This window comes from Ipomoea nil, unplaced genomic scaffold, assembly GCF_001879475.1.
Source record: "Ipomoea nil cultivar Tokyo-kokei standard unplaced genomic scaffold, Asagao_1.1 scaffold2283, whole genome shotgun sequence".
Lineage (NCBI taxonomy): Eukaryota > Viridiplantae > Streptophyta > Magnoliopsida > Solanales > Convolvulaceae > Ipomoea > Ipomoea nil.
In genome coordinates, this window is record NW_017618711.1 from 3,367,155 (window position 1) to 3,390,022 (window position 22,868).

Here is a 22,868-nt window from a genome sequence, read left to right on the forward strand (position 1 = left end):
CGGGCTTCAAATTCGTAGGACGAGGAGAATGGGGTCTCCCTGGTGACCCTCTTTGGGGTATAGAAAGCGCAGTAGGGTGCCGCTGTAGGGTCTTCCGTGGAGTGTGTCCTCGAGGAGTAGGTAGGGAGGGAGCTCGAGCTTACACGGGGAGGACCGGGTAGGCCTCCGAAGTAGATTTCTTGAGTTCCTCCCCCCAAGTTATCCTGGAGATGTGTTCGGGGTCGATGTTGAGGGGCCAAGCCAAGTAGGTCCACCTCGTCTTGGGGAGGACGCCTGTCTTCTTATACTCCTTAAGGTAGTCTAGCCAGTAGGGAGCTCGAGCTTGCACGAGGAGGACCAGGTAAGTTTCTGAATTGGAATTCTTGAGGTCCTCCACCCGAGCATTCTTGGAGATTTCTTCGGGACCAAGGTTGAGGAGTTGGGCCGAGTAGGTTCCGTAGTAGTGAGTGGGGGCGTCCCCTCGATACTACAGTTAGGGAATGTCAAGAGCTCCTCATGAGCTCCTTCCTCTCCGCAGAGAGGTACCTCTCGCGTTGTTGCACTGGCTTAATTGTGGGGTCGACGACGAGCCTGTGGGTGATGACGTCCCTATTAAGGCTCGGCATGGGGGGGTCGGGGCAAGTTGGCCTACCCCTCAACCTGGGTGCCGGGCGCGCGAGGTGGTCATGTGCTTGGGCGCTACAGTCTCTCGTGAGAGGCGGAGGCGGGGTCGGCACCCTTCGGGTGGCCTTCGAGCCGACACAAGTACCTCCTTCGAGCCCCTCCGCGAGGCGGGCCAGTGTCACTGAGGCCTACTGAAGGGCAGCTACCCCCTCCCGGAAAAGAGCGAGATTTGGAGGAGAAGGGGGGCCAACGCACCATTGCGGTGGTTGGTGAGGTGATCTCTGAGGTCACCTGCCGACCTTAAAGAAAAGGTTCGTTGCTGACTGGTGATCCCGTTGAGGCCACCCCCGGTAGGGGAGGCACGGGTGTTATGGGAGCCGCGAGAGTTGGACGTCGACCTTGCCATAACTAGTGGAACATGGAGCACACTCGAGCTTGTACGTCAACTCTCAACAAGAGCACAAATGGTGGATTTAATTCCCCTGGGTAGACCCGAATCACTAAACCCGATAAATAATAAATAGGAAAAGGCAATGAATGTATATGCCGCGGGGACAACTATTGTATTAAAAATCTCTTGTATGGGAATTACAAGGAGTTTAATAGTGAGATAAAGTGTAGATCCCCTAACAAGACAAGGAGATGTCTTTTTATACTAAATAATCCTCCTAATCGAACCCAAGAGAATAGGGCGGGCGGTTGGATCTTAGTTGACTGAGTCACGCAGGGACGCCCCACGTGACCACCTAACCTCAGCTGGCCGAGGCCGACCCCAACCGGGGTCAACCACGAGGTCGACCCCGGCCGTGGCCGACGCCAAGGTTGACTCCAACCTTGGCTTACCCTGAGGTCGTCCCCAACTGGGGTCCACGTAGTAGACCTCAGTCGAGGTCTACGCCAGGGACCCAGTTGGGGTCTCCCAGGCCCTTCATATCACGCCGGGACCCCCGAGTCGGTTTGTCCCGAGTCCCTTCTCCTAATATATCGATCAATTCCAAGTTTTGTTATGTTTTCATGGGTGTGTCTATTTTGTCCATGGAACATCATTCCTGGTTTTGCAAGAGTTTTTAAAGAATTGAGCCTAATCAATTCTCATCTGAAGCATTCCACTTCTCTCTCACATAGGTAATTCTTTTATGAGTATCTCGCATACTCACTCATGCCAACTGACACTTCGAATAATTAAAGCATTAAGTATGCTAGTCTCCCGCGGGAGTCATTGTTCAACAAGGAGTGGTTGGGAGTCCAAGACCTCTACGGTGAAACACTTCGTCCGATTGAACCTAGGTACCAAGTTGGTTCGGTATCCACTATAGAACTTTTATTCTAAGGGCTTTAGTCGTATTCCTCGTGTCAACTTCTCTCGAACCTCTTTGCTTAACCCTTTGGTTAGCGGATCCACTATATTATCATTTGACCTCACGTAGTCAACAGAGATAACACTCGTTGTGAAAAGTTGTTTAATGGTATTATGTTTATAACGAACTCCCTCCGTCCCTAATTGATTGTCTTACTTGCTTTTTGCATGGGTTTTAATACAACAAAAGAAATGTTACTAACTTTCAAATTTTGTCCTTCAAAAGTAGGTGTTGTTTGTAAAATGTACAATTGTACTTACCTCTAGAAATTTGAAAAGTCAAAAGGTTAAATTGGGAAATCTAGAGTGATAGTTATGTTCAATTTTAGAAAGGTGACACTATTTTGGGACAAACTAAAAAGGAAAGTAAGACAGGTAAAATGGGATGGAGGGAGTATATATTTAGAGTTACCATTATACATGGTACTCTGTACCCTTCCAGTTGCAGTTTGACTATTGCAATGCACACAAATTGGAGGTATTGGTTTTTCTTAACTAGGAATGTCCTTAAGAAAATGGCGTAGCCATTCAACCTCTTCGCAACACTTGTCCAAGATTATTAGACCATATTCCATTGCTATCAAAAATTTTTTGAGGATTTCTATGATACGGTTGCATTGGCTAACGTGAACACGTTGCCACTCGTGAACTTGGAGTCCTTGATATTTAATATACGATTAGTGTCGTTATACCCTTCTTGTACAATAGGATATGTTGTATAGTACCAAGTTTACTCATATATCTACTGAGCTAGTTAACCGCAAAGACAATATCTGACCTAGTACAACTCTTTAGATACATACATCAAATTTCTAACAATCCTAGCACATTTTACTTGAGAAATACACTCATAGTCATTTTTGGATAGGTGTATGTTACTATCAAACGGTATCCTAGCCAATTGATTATCATCTTTGTTCGAATTTTGCAAGTATTTTAACAATATAATGATATTGGCTTAACACGAGACCATATGTTCTTCTAATGATTTTAATCCCAAGGATTAAATCTGCCAAACCCATATCCTTCATGTCAAATATCAAATTTCACATATTTTTTTGTAGATTTGATCATTTGATCGTTACTACCAACGATGAGTATATCATCCACATATAAACAAAGAATGACATAACTATCTATCGTATTCTTTACATAGACACATTTGTCACTTTTGTTTATACTAAACTCATTTGTCATCATTTCATGGTAAAAAAGTTCGTACCATTACTTAGGTAGTTGTTTCAAACCATACAACGATTACACTAATTTACAGACTTTCTTCTCTTGGTTCGAAGCCACAAAACCCTCAGGTTGTTCCATATAGATTTTCTCATATAACTCGCCATTCAAAAAAGCTGTCACATCCATTTAATGAACTTTCAAGTTACGCATCGGGGCTATGGCAAGTATCATTCTAATGGGTTTTATTCTCATCACAGGAGAAAAGTGTCAAAGTAATCATAACCCTCACATTGCATGTGTCGTCCTTTAATTACAGTTTTGGCCTTATACTTTTCAATCCAACCGTCCGGTTTCATCTTTCGTATAAAGACCCATTTGGATCGTAATGGTTTACTACCCAGAAGAAGATCAAGCAATTCCCAAGTATGATTTTGTAAGATAGAATCTACTCTACTTTTTTTATCGTGTTTCAACATTGGTCATTCCGTAGAAGTCACGAGTTCTAAATACGTGAGAGACTCGTTTTCTAACAAACAAATTAGAAAATCTAGACCAAAAGGGTTTTTCGATACTAACGTGTTTGCTACGTCTAGGCTTGATCTCGGGTTCCTTTTCAGACACTCCACTCTTATTATCCATAGTTTCGTCAAATGTTCACTTTGACGTATTAGATCCCTCATTGGAATTACACAGAAATACACCTTCAATTAATGATGCATTTCTCGATTCAGTTATCGTGTTCTTATGTACGTCTAGAACGTGGGACTCTTGTATTAAGAACCGATAAGCAATAATATTTTGTGCATAGTCAATAAAAATATTGTTTACCATCTTAAAACCTATTTTTTTTTTTAGTTATTGACACCAACACATTAGCAAGACACCCCCACATTTTCAAGTGTTGGTAGGACAATTTCAATTCCTACCTTTCCACAACTCGTAAGTAGTCTTATCAAATTTCTTGCGAGGAATCCTATTTAAAAGGTAATTGCTTGCCAAGACCGTCTCACGGTACATATTTTGAAGTAAGTCTGAACCTATCAACAGCGCATTCATCATATCTTTCAATGTGCAATTTTTACGTTCGACAACATCATTCAATTGAGGTGAATACGCTGTCATACGCTTGTGCAGTTGATAGAGATTATTCCGCAGGTTTACCTCCCTATACGTTCTTGGCATCTGCTCGGTATTCAGGTCAGGGTCAAGTGTCCCATTGGGAAATATTTTATTTATGAAGGGTTAGGGCCTTCACCTATATAAAGTCCCTAACCATTCAACGACAAAGGCAGCCATTCAAGACTCCACAACAGTTAGTGCAACAAAATGACATTTTTCTCTACTTTTCTCTAGATTATTTAGAGATTATGAATTCATCTAATTTAATATCCAGAAGCTTTCAAGAACATTCAATTCGTACATACTTCGGATCTATATATTTTATTAGAAGTAATCACCAATAGTTGTTTCAAATTCACCACATCGATCACTTCTAACCACCTTAATTCTATGATTATGTTGGTTTGTAAAGAATGAATTTATCAATGGCTTCGTCTTTACTCTTAAGTAAATACACATAGCAGTGTAGTGTGCTATCATTGATAAAGGTGGAATAATATTTATTACCACCGGCTTATTTGAATTGATCTAAAATCACATAGAACAGTATGGATTAATTCAAGTGGTTCCGTATTTCTTTCAATCAATTTAAAAGAAATTTTTGTTAGTTTTGCCTCAACACAAATTTCATATTTATGATTATTGTTTATTTAAAATGCAAGAGTATGGTCCAAGTTAATTAATCTACATATAAAATTAAAATTAACATTACATTGTCTATCATGCCACAACACGAAGACTCAATCAAATAAACAGAATTAATAACACTTTTAATAATTAAGGTTTTTACATCAATCTTAAAAAGTTCATCTAGTACATAACCCTTGCCTACATACATTCTAGATTTAGACAAAAGAACCTTGTTTGACTCAAAAACTACCTGGAGCCGTTCTTGTTTTGCAATGAACTAGAAACCAAGTTATTCCGCAACTCCGAAACGTACAAAATGTTGTTCAAAATCAACTATTTTCTAGAGGTGATCTTGATAGCCACATTGCCCATGCCTTCCACAGCAAATTGAGTAGAATTCCCCATCCATGCCTTTTCATCAATAGCCGTCTCGAAGAAAGTAGTAAACGGTTCACAGTTAAAACAAAGGTGTCGGGTCGCACCAGTGTCAATGGCCATTCTGTTTGGTTCGATCTGACCAAGTTTAACTTGTTCACCATAATTGAGAGGATGGTTTCAGATTCTTTTTGTTTGGTTTGCACCACATTAGATTAAGAATTATTATTCTTCTTCTTAGGTGCTTTGCAATCGGCCGACTTGTGACCTATCTTACCACAATTAAAGCATTTTCCGTTGAATGGCTCAAGACCAAGTTTTTTATTGTCTTTCTTGGAGTTCTTGGAGCTTTTACCATGTTCCACAATATTGGCTTTGACTCCACTAGTGACAAAGAACATTCCCATCACTTTTCCTATTGTCCTCATCAATCCTGAGTCGGAGGATCAATTGTTCGATATTCATTTCCTTCCGCTTATGTTTTAGGTAATTCTTTAAGTCCTTCCAGTCTGGAGGTAACAAGTAGATATCCGATTCCACTTGAAAGGCTTCACTCATGATCATTTCTTCGTCGAGCATATCATTGAAGATCATTTGGATCTCTTCAACCTGACTCAGGACGATTTTGGGATCCACCATCTTCTAATCAAGGAATCGGCTAATGGCATATTTCTTTGTCCCAACATCTTCACTCTTATACTTTAAGTTCAAAGATTCCCATAGCTCTTTAGTTGTTTTCAATTTGCAGTACACATTGTATAGTGAGTCACACTAAACATTCAAAACGTAGTTTCGACATAGGAAATAAGAATGTTTTCAAGCTTCCATTGCGCTAACATTTTGCACGTTAGACTCATGATCCTTTTCACTAGGAACCATCTCAGTCAAGAACCGTGTCAAGCCGAGAGTCACTAGGTAGAACAACATTTTCTATTGCCACCTTTTGAATTTCCATTCCATTGAGTTTCCAAGGCCTTTCACCCGAACTAGATGGTATTATCACAGGAACCTATACCATAGGTTTAACCCCTTGCGTGATGACAACCAGTGTACTGTCATTCGAATGTGCACCACTATCAGCATTCACATTTCGACTTTCACATTAGTGGAAGCCATCGACTTATTCAGATTGATTGGTTTTAAGATTGGAGGAAAGAATAAGTTGATAAATCAATTAATATAAACAATATAAATAATAGTGGGATTCAATATTTTAGAAAACAATCCCTAAAGGTCACCTATACTAAACAAGGGAAATCCAAGTCATGTGTAACATACTCTTTTCTTAAAATCAATTCGATACCTCTCGAGTGTGCTAGAAGCTTTGTAGCGTCTGTCGCACAGGATAAAATGGATCACAATATTATTTTTTAGCACTAAAAAATAATGCTTTCGACTAATTAGAACAATATGTGAACATTTCGAAAATTTATATCAATGTGTTGTCCAAAATTTTTCAAAGGTAGAAAGAAGGATTTTCTTAAGAGAGAGGAAAATCAAAGTTTTGATATTCTAAAATCAGCACTCAAAACAAATTTTCAACACCAAGGTATTTATATGAGATGTTCAAATAATTAGCATTAAACAATGACATTAACATATGATTTAAAATCAGATTTGTAATCTCCATAATGGGCATATTTTAATCTGGAAATTAACACAGTGGTTACAAACCTTAATTCTTAACATTAAAATTGGAATTAATTTGAAACTAATTTCTACATATCGGAATTAATGCTTTCTAGAATATACATTGGATGGTGAAACCCAAAGGGTACATAACAAGAAGTTTGTGACCGAGAAGTCCGCACCATTCAGTCATGCAACAATAGGTGCTCGCCGAAAAGTCAAGCACCAAAAAGTGATACCTTTCGATAAAACACCTCTCGATGCTTAACAAAGCACCACCGTTCGGTGGTTAACATAGCACTGCTTAATGCATAACATACATACCACCTTTCAGTGCTTAATTACACTGCACCTTTTGGTGTTTAATTAGATAGCACCGTTCAGTTGCACCGAAATGTTCTTGTGTTTAAGTGAATTTAAACGATTTTGTTAATAAAGGATAAAAAATGGTCATGCCACAATAATACTAGAACTAAAAGACGTGTTCTGAAGAAAAAGCCTAAAAGTTGAATGACACTTATAAATTTAGGACCAAAAATAAAATTAACTCTATCTCATACACACTCTCTCTCTCTCTCTCTCTCTCTCTCTATATATATATATATATATATATATATATATATATATATATATATAATGCTCTCAGTTAAAAAGCGAGATGCAATGGTCCCTAATATGAGGGTTTGGTCCCCAAGAAGCATGAAGTGGTGCAACATTACTTTCAACACCCTTGTCCAAGGACCAAGGTACATTCCATACTTGAGGAGGGATCCTTATATCATAATCGATTATGCACCGCGTGTCAGACAGTACAATGTGTTTAAATCGACACTGCCTCATGTATTATTTTTATATTATCAAATGAAACTACAGTTATATCAAAATGATACTGTAGTTGTGGTGAAATGAAACTACAGTATATTGTACAATGAAGCTGTAATTATATTCAAATGATCATGTAGTTGTGTTTTAATGAAATTATAGTGTATATAAAATAAAATTAAAAAACATTTTCACATATTTGAGTGTATAAATATTGAATGAAACTGTAGTTATATCGAAATGAAACTGTAGTTGTGTTGAACTGAAACTACAGTGTATACAAAATGAAACTGAAGAACAGAGTTATTTTTTGCGAAGATTCTGTTTCTTTTAATTAAATAAAACGACGTTGTTTTGACAGTGTCGGTTTAGACACATTGTATTGTCTGACGCGCAGTGCATAATCGATTATGCACCGCGGTGCACGATATAATTTGCCCTTGAGGAGGACAACGAAACTATTGAGTAACAATAAAGGTGTCAAATAAGTGGGCTTGGGCTGGTGCAGTGTAGCCCATCAATGGCTTGCTTAGTCTTTAGACCAATCGTTATCTCGTGCACCAGGGCGCACAAAGCAATGTGCGCCCCGTGCCTCCCAAAATTTTGTTAATTTCAGGTATAAAATTTTGTGGATTCTATTATATAATTATGTACATTCGAAATATGGGAACTTTCAGTTATAAAATTATGTGTTTTCAGGTATAAAATTCTGTACATTCTATTATATAATTCTACATTCAAAACATGGATTTTTTTTTAAAGAGTTAAGAATTTATGTATATTATGTATTATGTTAGATTATGTGTATTATCCTTTTAAAAAAGATTATGTGTATTCAGTTATAAAATTATGTGTTTTCATGTGTACAATTGTGTGTATTCTATTATACAATTCTGTACATTCGAAACATGATTTTTTTTAAGGAGTTAACAACAGTCACGTGAAAAGGTACAACACGACGTTGTTTTGGGCCAAGGCGCACAATGCATTGTGCGCCCTAGTGCACGGTATAATTTTCCGTCTTTAGACCTAACTGGCCTAACACAATTAAATTTTGTAACACTAGTTTGATTTGAAAAAAAAAAAAAAAGTTTAATCCAGTACATAACTCGAAAAAAATTAGAACCATATTTTAAAAAATATATTTCAATATATAAATTATTAATTACATAATTACATAATTTTTTTATTATAAATAACAATTTAAAAATTATTCTTTTAAAATTTATAGTTTACAAGTACATTTATAAAATAGTAGACAATCTTTTATTTTTTTATTTTATTAATTTATGTTTTTTTTTATTATAACTTATACATATAATTTAGAAATTATTTATTGACATTTTTTTTTATAGTTTATTAACAATATAAATAAAATCCTAAATATAAAAAGTTCACAAAATCTTTTAAAAAATTTCGGAAGTATTAATGGGTCATAACTGAAGATTAAAAATAATAAATATATTATTTTATTTTTTAAAATTTTCGCAGCCAATTGTTGAGGAAAATTATTGCGTGGGTCGTGGTCCATACAACTATGAGTACGACGGTTCAAAACAATGTCATTTTGATGTTAAAAAAATTTTCATTAGTCAATATTTCAATAACGTTGTCTGCTCAGCGTTTATGTGGTAGAATAATGAACCTTCTGGAGTAAGATAATGTATTTATGAGTTAGAATAATTTATTTTATGTTTTAGAATAATGTACTTTATGAGTTATAAAAACGTATGTTGTGTAAGTTCTTAAGCGTTTGTGAGCTGTCCATTATTGGTTTGAATAATGTACCTTTAGTAAGTTTTGCAATTGTCCATGTTTATTATAAATTTATAATGTAATTTAGACTTTTCTTTTTAATACTATTGACTTTGTTACAAGTTAGAATCTATCTGTGACATTCTCTAAAGGGGAGGCACAGAGGTGTCATCTAAGCACAAGGTGCTTAGCATGTACTTTAGACTTTAAAACACAATGTACTTTATGAATGATAAAAATGTATCTTTAGTAAGTCCTCATGTGTTGATGAATTGATTATCATGTGTTTAGATAATGGACATTATGAATTCGAATAATGTAGTTTGTTGGTTAGAATAATGAACCTTATGAGTTAGAATAATATATTTTATACTTTAGAATAATGTACTTTATGATTATAAAAATGTATGTTGCAGCAATGGAGAGGAAAATGCATGTTGCGTGAAAAAAATGATTAACTTGAGACAAATATGGTCTACACAGTTGTGTTGACCACGGTTCAAAACGACGTTGTTGAATTTTATAAGTTAGAATAATGTACATTATATTTTAAAATAATGTAAATTATGAATTATAAAAATCTATGTTACAATGAGTCGCGTAAAAAGATACACAAAATATTATCATTTTTAAACCGTAATTCACACAATTATATGGACGGCGGTCCACGCACTTTATTTGTGGGCTAGAAATGATGGATTGGCCTAATTTGTAATATAGTCGTAATTCAACTTGATATTGGAACTTGGAATGAATGAATTATTCTAAAAGTCATGCTAAATGACCAATTAATGTCAAGTTGATCCCACAATTCTATACCATCAATTCAAGTAACTCAAGAATTACAATCGTTATGTTGTGCAACCGTGTGCACTCTGTGTGCACCATGCATGGTGCACACGGTTGCAAAACGGCGTCGTTTCATTTGAAAAAAATCTCGTTCGGATCGTCGTTAACGGCGTTAGGCAGTTTCCTTTCGTATTCAAACAGTAGGATATATCCATATATAATTTCATAACTATATATCCACAATTTCGTAACTATATATCCAAAATTACATAACTATATGTCCAGAATTACATAACTATATATTCATAATTTGACAACAGTACATTCAGAAATAATAACTACACATTCATAATTTCATATCCACATATTCATAATTTCACAACTAGACATTCATAATTACATAACTCCATATTCAGAATTTTAAAGTGCTTGTTCATAGAGAACCATATTCATAATTGCATAACTACACATCCATAATTTCAAAATTATATATCCGTAACTTCATAACTATATATCCATAACTTCATAACTATATATTCAGACTTGCATAACTATATATTCATAATTACACGTCGATTGGAGTTTTTGTAAAAAAAAAAAAAAAAAAAAATTGATTTGGTGGAGTTAAACGGTGCCACTAATGGCACCGTTAGTTACTCCATCATCGCATAATTTGCGCAAGAATGATGTAAGGGCTGACCAAATATCATTTATTATTATTATTATTATTATTATTATTATTATTATTATTATTATTATTATTATTATTACTAGTAATTCACCTGCGCGATGCACGGGAAAAAAATATTTTATTATAAATATAAATAAAAAATAGAAAAACTAAAATATTTTAAATTATTTAATATAATAATATTTTGAGCTTCCATTGGTCAATTATTTATTATTTTTATAGAATACAAAATTACAATTAAAATTTTGTATGGTTAATATAATCTCTAATTATGTGCATATTCAAATAAACTTATAGAGAGAATTTACATAATTACATTGATTTATTCTTAATTGTATTTCATCTATATTATAATTTTCACAATACGAATAATAACTAAGATAATTACATTTGGAAAGCAAATTTCAAATTTTGTATGTGTAAATTTAAACTCTAATTGAACACATTTTTTATATGATTATATAATATATAGCTATTTTATTTTTCAAAAGTATATTTTTTATATGATTATATAATATATAGTTATTTTATTTCTTAAATATTGTGTTTTTTTTTTTTATAATAAAAGATGTTGTGGCATTAATTGTAGCATTAATTATTTCCCAAACCATATAGCTTTATTATATAAAGGATTATTATTATTATCATTATTATTATTATTGTTATTATTATTATTATTATTATTATTATTATTATTATTATTATTATTATTATTATTATTATTATTATTATTATTAGGGAAAATTGTATTTTTCGTCCCTAAGTTATAGGGTAATTGTAGAATTCGTCTCTGAGTGTTGGTCATGCTTAATTTTCGTCCCTAAGTTATCATTGGTGTTGCACTTTTCGTCCCTGAGTTATAGAGTAATTGTAGAATTTGTCCCCGAGTGTTGTTTATGCTCACTTTGCGTCCCTAAGTTATCATTTGCGTTGCACTTTTCGTCCCTGAGTTATACTAAAATTGCAATTTTCGTCCCAAATCACTACTACATAAATGGTACACTACGTCACTTAATAGACGGGTGTTTTTTAAATAACCACCATCTTACATATTTTGTTATACTACGTCATTTAATAGACAACGAGTTTTTAAATAACCGCCGTATATAACTTAATTAATTTTTTTTTACGTCATACACTTTAAATAACCACCGGCGGTTTTTTTACACATACACAACAGTTTTCGAAGTGTCGCGCGTGTAAGTGACTGCCGTTGTAAATATGCACTTTCTACAACGGTTTTGGAAATCGTCGTGTATGTTAATTATATACGGTGGTTAAAAAACTGCCGTGTATGTCAACTATATAGGTAGTTATTTAAACAACCGTCGTCTATTAAGTGACGTAGTATAAGTGTATAACACAATATATTAGACAACGGTTATTTAAAAATTGACGTAGTATACCATTTATGTAGTAGTGATTATGGGCAAAATTTGCAATTTTAGTATAACTCAAGGACGAAAAGTGCGCAACGTCAATGATAACTTAGGGACGGAAAGTGAACAAGACCAACACTTAGGGATGAATCCTACAATTACCTTATAACTCAGGGCCGAAAAGTGCAACGCCATTGATAACTTGGGGACAAAAAGTGAGCATGACCAACACTTAGGGACAAATTCTACAATTACCCTATAACTTTGGGATGAAAAGTGTAATTTTCCCTTATTATTATTATTATTATTATTATTATTATTATTATTATTATTATTATTATTATTATTATTATTATTATTATTATTATTATTATTATTATTTAACATTACACGAAAATTTATGATGAGAAATATTACACAAAATGTTATCACCATATTTCAAAAATACGCAGTAATTTATTTTTTTTAATCTCTCTTTAATCTTTTCCTCGTAAATTTTATCATGACGTCGCTAATAATTATTATGTGCTCATAAATTAGCTTACTCCATCAAATTATAATAAATGACTAAAGTATTATTACATTAAATAGTGACATCAGAAGAGAAAATTAAGAATTTTCTTTTTTTAAGACACATAAGTAGTATTATTCTTTCCATCAATTATAAATTAGCTTACTCGGGGGACCTTGTTTACAAACTTTTCCACTTTTCGCACGAAAAATACATTGGGAAGTGAAACAAAAGAGGATAGAGGCTCCAGATTAATCCCACTTTTGCTGCTTCTCCAACATGTTAACGCCATGTTTATCCGCTTGCGTTAGGTAAACTATCAGAGTGAATAGGATTACTGATAAAAGAGGAGAAAGAGCTGCCAGCCAGAATAGTTTCCTGTACCTTTTCCCCTGCAGAAACCTTAGCTTAATTAGGCCATACTGATAACAAATTAATATAAAAAATTTCTATTTTGTAATAATTCTAATTTTTAATTTAAGAAAAAGTCTAAACTAACCCAATTTTATTAAGTTTTCCCAATAACTAGTATAAAAAATTACTGCATAACATACTTTTTTCAAACACATAATAATTTATATAAAATCTAATTTATACAATTAAAAATTAAATATTTCAAAAAAAAGTTCATATATAATGACTTTTTTTTTTTTTTTGAAAAAACATATATAAGGACCTTATTTATACCATAACAGAAATATTCAACAAAGTTTTAAAAAAACAAAACGAAATAGTACAAATCCAAACTAAATATGTTTCGTGACAAAGTAAATCGGAATATAAATTTGATTATTCAACAGGAAATTTTATTCTGGAATATAATGCTTCCTCATTGCTCTCCTTTACAAAATACCCAAAATATTTCATGTTTATTGATCAGTAATTATCCCTGATTCCGATTATTAGCTTGGCCTGCATTTTCATAATGATTTGATATCAAGATATAAATAAAAACAAGTAAATTATATGTAAAAATATGTGAAAATTTAAATATATATACAAATAATATTATTACCATTTAAGAAACTTGGATTTAACACCAAGGCTCTAAGGTAAGGATCAACGGGTAAGCCAAAATCCCTGTATCTGGGATCATACGGACCATTCATAACGGGCCTACACAAGGTAATTTTACAATTGTGAAATATATACACATGTACTTCAAAAGAGGTAAAACACATTAAAGACACCACCGGATATATATTGTACAGGTACCATTACCCTATGTGTTAGGGTGTTAGCCCAAGAAAAAGCCATTTTCCGAAATTAACTTAGGCCCTATATAGTAAAATAATTAGCTTAGCAGACAATTTTGGCTTGTTTGACCATTATTAGTTGTTTGACTTGGTTAAACAATCAATATGAGTGTTTGATTAATTAGCTTTTTTGTAACCGTTTATTGCTCCAAAACACAAAAATTCAAAAAAAGTTGCTCAAAGTAGCCTTTTCAATCAGTTCTTTAAGAAATTCATTTTGTATGTAATCAGCTATCAGCTAACAACCAATTTACCAAACATCTGTCTACAATAAGCTAATACTACCAACTCGTCAAACATACTAACTCAATCAGCTAACATCTATAATTTACCAAATACCCCCTAATAAAAGACAAATTAAGCAACAAAAAAAGGAAGTTATACTCCCTAATATAAGAAAATGAAGATAATAAATAGAATATATAAATAGATGTTAAACGCACAATGATTGACCGGGACGCCATGCAGGTGAAGCTGTGTTTGGAGCGTTGGGAGCTTCAATCTGGGACGACTGCATATTTCCTACTGCCCTATCCTCATTAGCAATAGTTTCAGCCTGTTTTTTTTTTGAAAAATATTATAAAATATTATAAGCTACTCGTATGGACAGTGCATGCTTAGTGCAAAAATAGTACTAAAAAAACAGGTACTTATCATGTGTATTTGCTTAAATTTATTCATGCATTTTGAAGCCATTCAGTTAAGGAGTTCACAAATAGGCAATATGCAAAAAGCTAGAGTTGTAATAATGTATCACAAGTTATATTATTTGAGAAGACAAAACTCTGTTACATATAATGCCATGTAAGAAAATTCCAAATCTTACCAAATTGATAAAAATGTCTCTTGATAATTAAATTTAATAATATTGGAAGGGTTAATTTAGAGGACATACCCCAGAGCGTGAGGATGAGCCAGCGAGTAATTGAGAGGATCTTCTCCCACGATTTCCACGACTGCGGCCCTGCAAATTGTTTTTGAAACACTCATAATTCTTTCTAAGATTGCATCTCTATGACAACTATTTTGAAAAGGTAACAGATGTGCCATCACAGTACATAGTAGTTGGCAATTATATACATAATTTATTTACAAACAATAGAGTAGAACACAACTACACAAATCTAAAAATTTATATATATATCTTGATGAGTAAGGTTACCCTTATAGTGCGGTTTGCCCTTCTTCCTCCTCGAGATCCACGCCCTAATCCTCGAGATGTACGCAGATCATTAACTAGTCCAAAATCAATCTCCTTCATAATGCCATAAATAAACATGATTTAAACATTAGACTAAAATATATATCATCCAAAATTTATAACTTCAGATGTTTTCATTGACAATAATTGAAAAATATGTTTCATATATATTACATAAATATTTATAGGAAGTGTGAAATGAGTGTTATTTAACAGAATATACAATAGGAGACAAGCCCGGTGGAAAAATATACATACCCTCAGTGGAGGTCTTGCGTTTGTAGTAATATACTGCGATGGAGTTATTTGGTTTGGATTAATAACATACTCTGAATCTTCATTCAAAATGAACAACGAAGCCCTAGAATTCAAAACAAAATCCAATATTTTCTGATACCAACAATTTTATTAATAAAAGTTTGAGTTAACACCACGTGGGGTCATCTAAGTATAGTGGCTGATTTTTTCGCGTTCAGTCCAAAATTGTTAAATTAATTACCCGTGATCCTTCGACTTTCAAATTGTTACTATTCGTGGTCCAAATTAACTATCAATGGTCCTTCAACTATTAAATTTTAACTAGCTATGGTCATTTTAAGAGGACTAGGGCTGGTTAAATTTTGAAAGTTGAAGAACCATAAGTGGTTACTTGGATCACAGATGGTAACAATTTGAAAGTCAAAGCATTACGGATGATCAATTTGAAAGTTTAGGACTAAACGTGACAAAACCATTATAACAACAACAACAACAATACTAATAATAATAATAATAATAATAATAATAATAATAATAATAATAATAATAATAATAACAATAATAACAATAATAACAATAATAACAATAATAATAATAATAATAATAATAATAATAATAATAATAATAATAATAATAATAATAATAATAATAATAATAATAATAATAATAATAAGAAGAAGAAGAAGAAGAAGAAGAAGAAGAAGAAGAAGAAGAAGAAGAAGAAGAAGAAGAAGAAGAAGAAGATAGAGTACCTTTGAGGGGGAACAGATCCGGTCGTTGTAGAGTTTGGACCAAGGTACTGGAACATAAATGGTTGCATTGGGGTTGTGTTAATTTGATGCCCCTACATATATTTCATATGTGGAGTTTAAATAATTTTTTTAAAAAGAAATAAATTAAATCAGTAAATAAATTATATATCATCCAAAATTGATAACTTCAGATGTTTTTATTGACAATAATCGAAAAATCTATATCATATATGTTACATAAATATTTATTGGAAGTGTCAAATGAGTGTTATTTAACAGTCATATATACAAACAATAGGAAACATGCCCGGTTGACTATCTATTGGTGGCATTATTGAATGCTTAAAATATCAAAAATAAAAATAAAAACTGTTAAAATAATTTTATAAAACTAAGAACAAATAATAATATGAAGCAGGAAAAATATATACCGTCAGTGGAGGCGTTGCGTTTCTAGTAACGTTACTTGGTTCTTCACTCAAAGAGCTCAACGAAGTCCTGGAATTCAAAACAAAATCCAATATTTTCTGTTACCTACAATTTTACTAAAAATTTGTACACAATAATAATAATAATAATAATAATAATAATAATAATAATAATAATAATAATAATAATAATAATAATAATAATAATAATAATAATAATAATAATAATAATAATAATAATAATAATAATAATAATAATAATAATAATAATAATAATAATAAGATAGAGTACATTGGAGGGGGAACAGATCCAGTCATTATAGAATAACGATCAAGATACTGGAACATAAATGGTCGCATTGGGGTTGTGTTAATTTGCTGCCCCTACATATAATTCAGACGCAGAGTTTAAAAAATTTAATTTAAAAGAAATAAATCAATAAATAAATTTATTTAAGAAAAGAAAACAACCTGGGAAGTTATAGGCAACTGCAAAGGATTAGGGCTTCCAAATGCAGAGTTAGGCACAACCCTGACAACAAAAGACAAATGTTTCAAAATAATTTCTTTGAAAATAGTGATATACAATATTAATTTCTATACATACATACATACCTTTACTTTTTGATATTTTAGTAATCTTAAAACTCATATAACATTTTAGTTTTAAGAATTTTATAATGTATTCAGTTAATATAAAATTTTCAAACTATAACTTCTTGAGAGGGTCATCATCTTAATTATTAATTTTACATATATACAATATTATGAATATATGAACTTTCTCAAATGCATCTTGAGAGGGTCTAAATTGCATAAGTGTATTATTTTAACTTGTATCTAATTAGACAAGAGGTTTAATAATAGATTTTTTTAAAGAAAAACGGTTTAATAGATGTTGTTCACTATCCGAGACATTATCATTAATAATAAACCTAGATGTTTTGTTGTTGATACTTGATTACTATATTAAATGGGTTCTATCATATATAATTGGAAAATTGCAAAATCCTAACTATCCATCCAGTCTCCATAGCCTGCTACATCATAAAGTAAAAGTGAGGGAGTAAAATTTAGGAGTATATTAGTAAAACTCAAAATGGTTTTGCCCATTTCTTGAGTAATAATGGCACAGAGCAAGATTTAAACCAACAACATCTTGGGCAAGGAACACTATACACCCGTGTTTTTCTCCATCTCTCCATTTAGAGATATTTAAATTTGCTTTCTCCAAAAATATACATGAAGTAGAAAAATGGAGAAGGAATAAGCATTTGGAAGAAGAAATTTAGTAAACAACCTCTCCCATTTTTATTTTTTCTATTCCTCAATTTCTCCATTTTTCTGAAAAATCCTCCATTTTTCCAAATTGGTAAACGACCCCTTAATTTCTACAAGGCCCTTAAATTGTCCTTCCATTTTCTTTGTCCATTTTTTGGGTAGATAGGATGAGAACATAATTATGTGTATTACTGATAATAGGAACAGAAAAGATATAAAATACAAGAGGAGTCCTATACAGAATATATATAAACTATTGCCTCTAAGAAATTACTAATTTATTATTGTCAAAACCTATTACATCAGTAGATCGAAAAGTATGTGGATAGAAATCATATTTCAATTTATAAACCCTCAATTTCTTTCTAATGATAGCATAATTATGAAGGTTACCCATTTAGTTTTAAACCAAAATTCAAGTAATTGTATCTAATTGAGTGAAATCTTTCAATTGATAAATTTTGCAACCATATCATGCTAGATCAACTCATGTCCAATTTAGTCATTTTTTAGTGATAACACACCCCATGTTGAATCATGATAGCATTAAGCACAAAAAGATATATGAAAGATTTTGTGATTGAACAACATGAGCATAAAATATCATATAAAAGAATGACCACAGATTAACGTTCTTAGATGTGTTTAAAAAAAAAAAATCATATAAAAGAATGACCATAGATTAACCTCCTTAGATGCATGTGTTAAAAAAAGAAAAACAAGAATACAAGTAGATCCAATTTTTTTTTTTTTTTAACATCAATCTTATCAATTATATATTGTAAACCCTAACCACCTAATAACCCAAGTTACAGAAAAGAAAATTATAGAAATTAATTTTACTTAGATATAACATAAATATTCTGAGCATAAACATATATTACAATTGAAATCAAACCTCATCATCAAAAGATCAAGGATAAAAAATATTTATGTAAATAGAAAAAAAACATATATACCTTGATGATTCCGATTCGGATGTTGGATGTAAGTTGACAGCGTTCAACTGATCAGACATTGGTAAAACTTGTTGAAATTGACGAGGCTCAAAGGAATGTGAATGCCAAACGCTCTACACAAATTTATCATTTTTTTAAAAAGTATTAAATAAACATAAAGCATCATAAATTCAAACAGAGAAAAAGGGAACAATTAATAAAAAAAAAGTGAATAAAGATTAAAACAACATACTTGGAAAGATGAGGGCGGAGTTAATTGATGTCTGTTTCCATTATCTTCATTATTAGACACCAAACGTCCCCTGGCAGCGAGTGATGATGGTAAAACAAGTAATTTTTTTTTTCATTTAACAAAAAGAAATATATTCTATATGAATCTTAAATTTCATAGCGCACTTGGAGAAATCATACAAGTTTTTTTTTTATATATATTTGTGTAAAAACAAAAGGTATAAACTTGACAAAGTAAAAAATTAAGCGCTATAAATATCGAAAAAAAATTTATGAAATTTTTGGACAAATGATTTTTGTTCAAAAAACTAAGTCTATAAAAATCAGGTAAACAAAAAAATATCAGATACCGTGAAGGTGTAGAAGACGACGCCATTAGAATGTCCAGTGATTTGAACAGAAAGTGCGGAGCTTATTCTCGTACTTGTTTGATTGTAATGAAGTTGACATGGCCCCATTTATAGAATATCGCTTTGGAAAAAAATTAATTAGAAAGAATATTAGAATGTTATTATTTTAATGGGATAAATTTTCACACCTTTTACATTTATGTCGTTGCGTCAGCAAAGGAAATTTAGACAATTTTGAATGAAATAATTTATAATATTTTTTTTTGCATATTGCATTTAAGAAAGAATAATAACTCGATAAATCAATTTATGTAAAAAAAAATGTAAAAAATATAAATAATAACGGGATTCAATTTTTTAGAAAATATCTCCGCAGGTCAACGGTACAAAATGTTGTGCGTTGGCTGGGTTGGTCGAGTTCAGCCCCTACTTGATTTGATACGTGACGCTGTGACTTACCATGGAGGGATGTGGTTAAATGGTTAATGTCCACCTACTTATCACCAATTGGTTTTAAGTAGGATATGGCAACCAGATAGCCAAAGAACTTTTTGGTTATGCGTGCTTGATTTACAGCAGTCACACGATGGATAACCTCTTGAGAAGTAAGTATAGTGCATTGCTGAGATCCATCAATTGGCATCATAGCCGAGGTTGTAACACCCCGTGTTACGACCCCTAAACCCAAATTAATTAATCAATTACTCAGCCCAAAAAGGGAGTTAAAATCCACTAATTAGCTAAAAAGGGGTCCACCATAGTCCATGGGCCCTTATCCCTAAAGTCAATCCCTTAGTCCTATAGGAAATAGAATTAGCAAAGCCACACCACTTAGACCCTAATTAGGACTCTTAGATATATATAAATAGGGACATAAGAGGCACCTAGAACTCACACCACAATAACTTTCATCACACAAGAATTCCCCAAGAATTCCCATAGGAGAAATCAAGAAAGAGGAAATCTTAAAGAAAGACCCTTCATAGCCAAGGAAATTAATTAAGGCTAAGAGGTAACCCATGTCTCAACAAAACCAATTTTCTTCGCTATAATCTCCTTCCTTGGCTTCCTTCTATATGCTTGTGTCTTGATTAATTCCTCTATGCTATTTGTGATATATTCTTGATGATTGATAAGATGATTTATGTGTATTCTTGATAATCTTGATGATCTTGATGTTGAAGAGGTTCTTGATATTGATATGATGATTCTTGAAAAATCTTGATATTTCTTGATGTTAAAGATAAATTGTGATTTTGATGATTTGGGAGGGATTAGAGCCCTAGGGTGCATTGGGAATTTGTGTTGTAATGTTCTTGATATATATTTGGGTGAGAATTCGCATGTTCGGGTGTTGATTATGTTTAGAAGTCATAATAGGATGAGTTATACGTGATTCTTGCTTTTGATCCATTAATTGCCTACGTGGTGTCGTTAATTGCATTTAAAAGTGTCTAACCATGGTTTCGGGTTCCACAAAGGATCCCGGGACGTAATTGTGATGAAAGAGTCAGTGGGGGGTAGGGGTACCCGCCACCAACCCGCTGTCCGAAAATCACCGCCAGGCAGCGGGCAGGCTCCGGGCAGGCGTTCTCCCGCCGGCAACCCGCTGCCCGGGCGATGATCTCCGGCGGGCAGCCGGCGGGTGACCCCCAACCATCGGCTACCCGCTGGTCCGTACCCACCCCGGGTCTTTGGCTTTCCCTTTGATGTTCCCCATTCCCACGTGGTGTCCCAACGGACCCCGTTTGTCGTACTTGAGTCTAGTTTGATGTTTTTGGTACCGTTCGTAGGATAAAAGAGTCTTAGGGATTGCATGCTAGTTAAATCGGTAACCCGTTGACCTAGGTGGAAGTCGTATGAACCCCTTAGGACTAATCTTAGTATGTGAATGATCACACGTAAGCTTATTTATGTGTCTTCCCCTTCCCAATGTGCTAATATGTGCTACTATGTGCTATTGTGTGTTATGTGATGCATGATTCCCCAATTTGGTTGCGATCAAATTGGCTATACAGGCAGTTGGATTGGTTGAGAACCATCCCAACTGTTAACCAGGCCGGTTGCGATCGGTCAGGTATATAAATATTATATAGGGCTGCGGTCCACTGTTGGTTACTTATGAGCTGCGGTTCATCCTCCTGGCTACGGTCAGTGATTCACTTCTTGGGCTGCGGTCCACATGGGCCTCGGGTACGATGATCCACCGAATTGGACGCGCCAGGCGGTGTGTAGGGCCAATAAACCCGAGGAAGGCTGTAGTCCACCGACCTGAGTAATCAGGCGGTGTGTAGGGCTACGGCTGGCTGCGATCCACCGAGTGATGGGCCAGCGGTGTGTGGGGTCGTAGCCTCCGAGGATCTTCGCCCACCGACTGAGTCTCTCAGCGGTGTGTAGGGCTTGATCCGCTACGGTCCACCGACTGTGCCCGTCAACGGTGTGTAGGGTCGTATGTCCCCACTTGTAAAGGGGATCACAGTCCACCGACTGGGCGCGTCAGCGGTGTGTAGGATTGTGGTCCGACGTTGAGTTCGTCAGCGGTCTTGAAAGGGTTGGTTGCGATCAACTCCCTTCATGCTGCGGTATGAGGTAGGGTGCTGCGAGGCCGTGTTAGTGCTATATGCGCTAACCCTCATGTTCGGGGCATGCGATTGGTCCCGTGGCGCCAGCTCAGTGTGATTGAGTGTCACAAATGATGATTGGATGATGATATAATTGATTTGGAAATAGACTATGACCTTAGTTGCGTATTCTTTATGACGATTCTACTTAACGGTTATCATTGATTATTGTGCTTACCCCTATTTGCTGAGTCCATTCCTGGTTTTAAAACTAGACTCTCTTAAGTATATATCTTCTTGCTTCAAAATGATTTTCATATATCTATATATATATCTATCTATAATGTATTTCAACGCGTTGGAGTGGGTTACTGGCATCATTCGCTGAACAGATATATTTGGCTTTCAGGCACAAATGATTATCTCCCAGAGCGTGCTAGAAGAACTTGGAGTAGATAGATAGTTTTCCTTTCGGCCTGCGTGCCATGATGATGTATTAAGGATATTTAGTTAGTTTAGCCTATGCATCTGAGTTCTCCAGCTCAGATGTGGCATAGCACCCCGCACTCGTATATTTGGTATTACTCTGTTTTGGGATTTAATGAGAATTGACCTTTGTTATATAAGTTTTAAAAGTTTCAAAATTTCGGGGTGTTACAGTTGGTATCAGAGCCTATGTTTGACCCTAGGATAAGACTCTTAAGACTAGACATTAGGACATTAGGCTTAGACTCTAGGAGTTCAGAAAC

At 33.8% G+C, this 22,868-nt stretch overlaps 1 long non-coding RNA gene across 1 annotated transcript in view; it reads right to left on the reverse strand.

Annotated features, from left to right (window-relative positions):
• The window catches only part of LOC109151115, a 68,353-nt gene that overhangs the window by 12,552 nt on the left and 32,933 nt on the right, over window positions 1–22,868 (reverse strand). The window contains exon 2 of the long non-coding RNA XR_002049259.1: window positions 19,559–19,679. This is a non-coding gene — a long non-coding RNA (uncharacterized LOC109151115). The remainder of the gene's footprint in view (window positions 1–19,558; window positions 19,680–22,868) is intronic.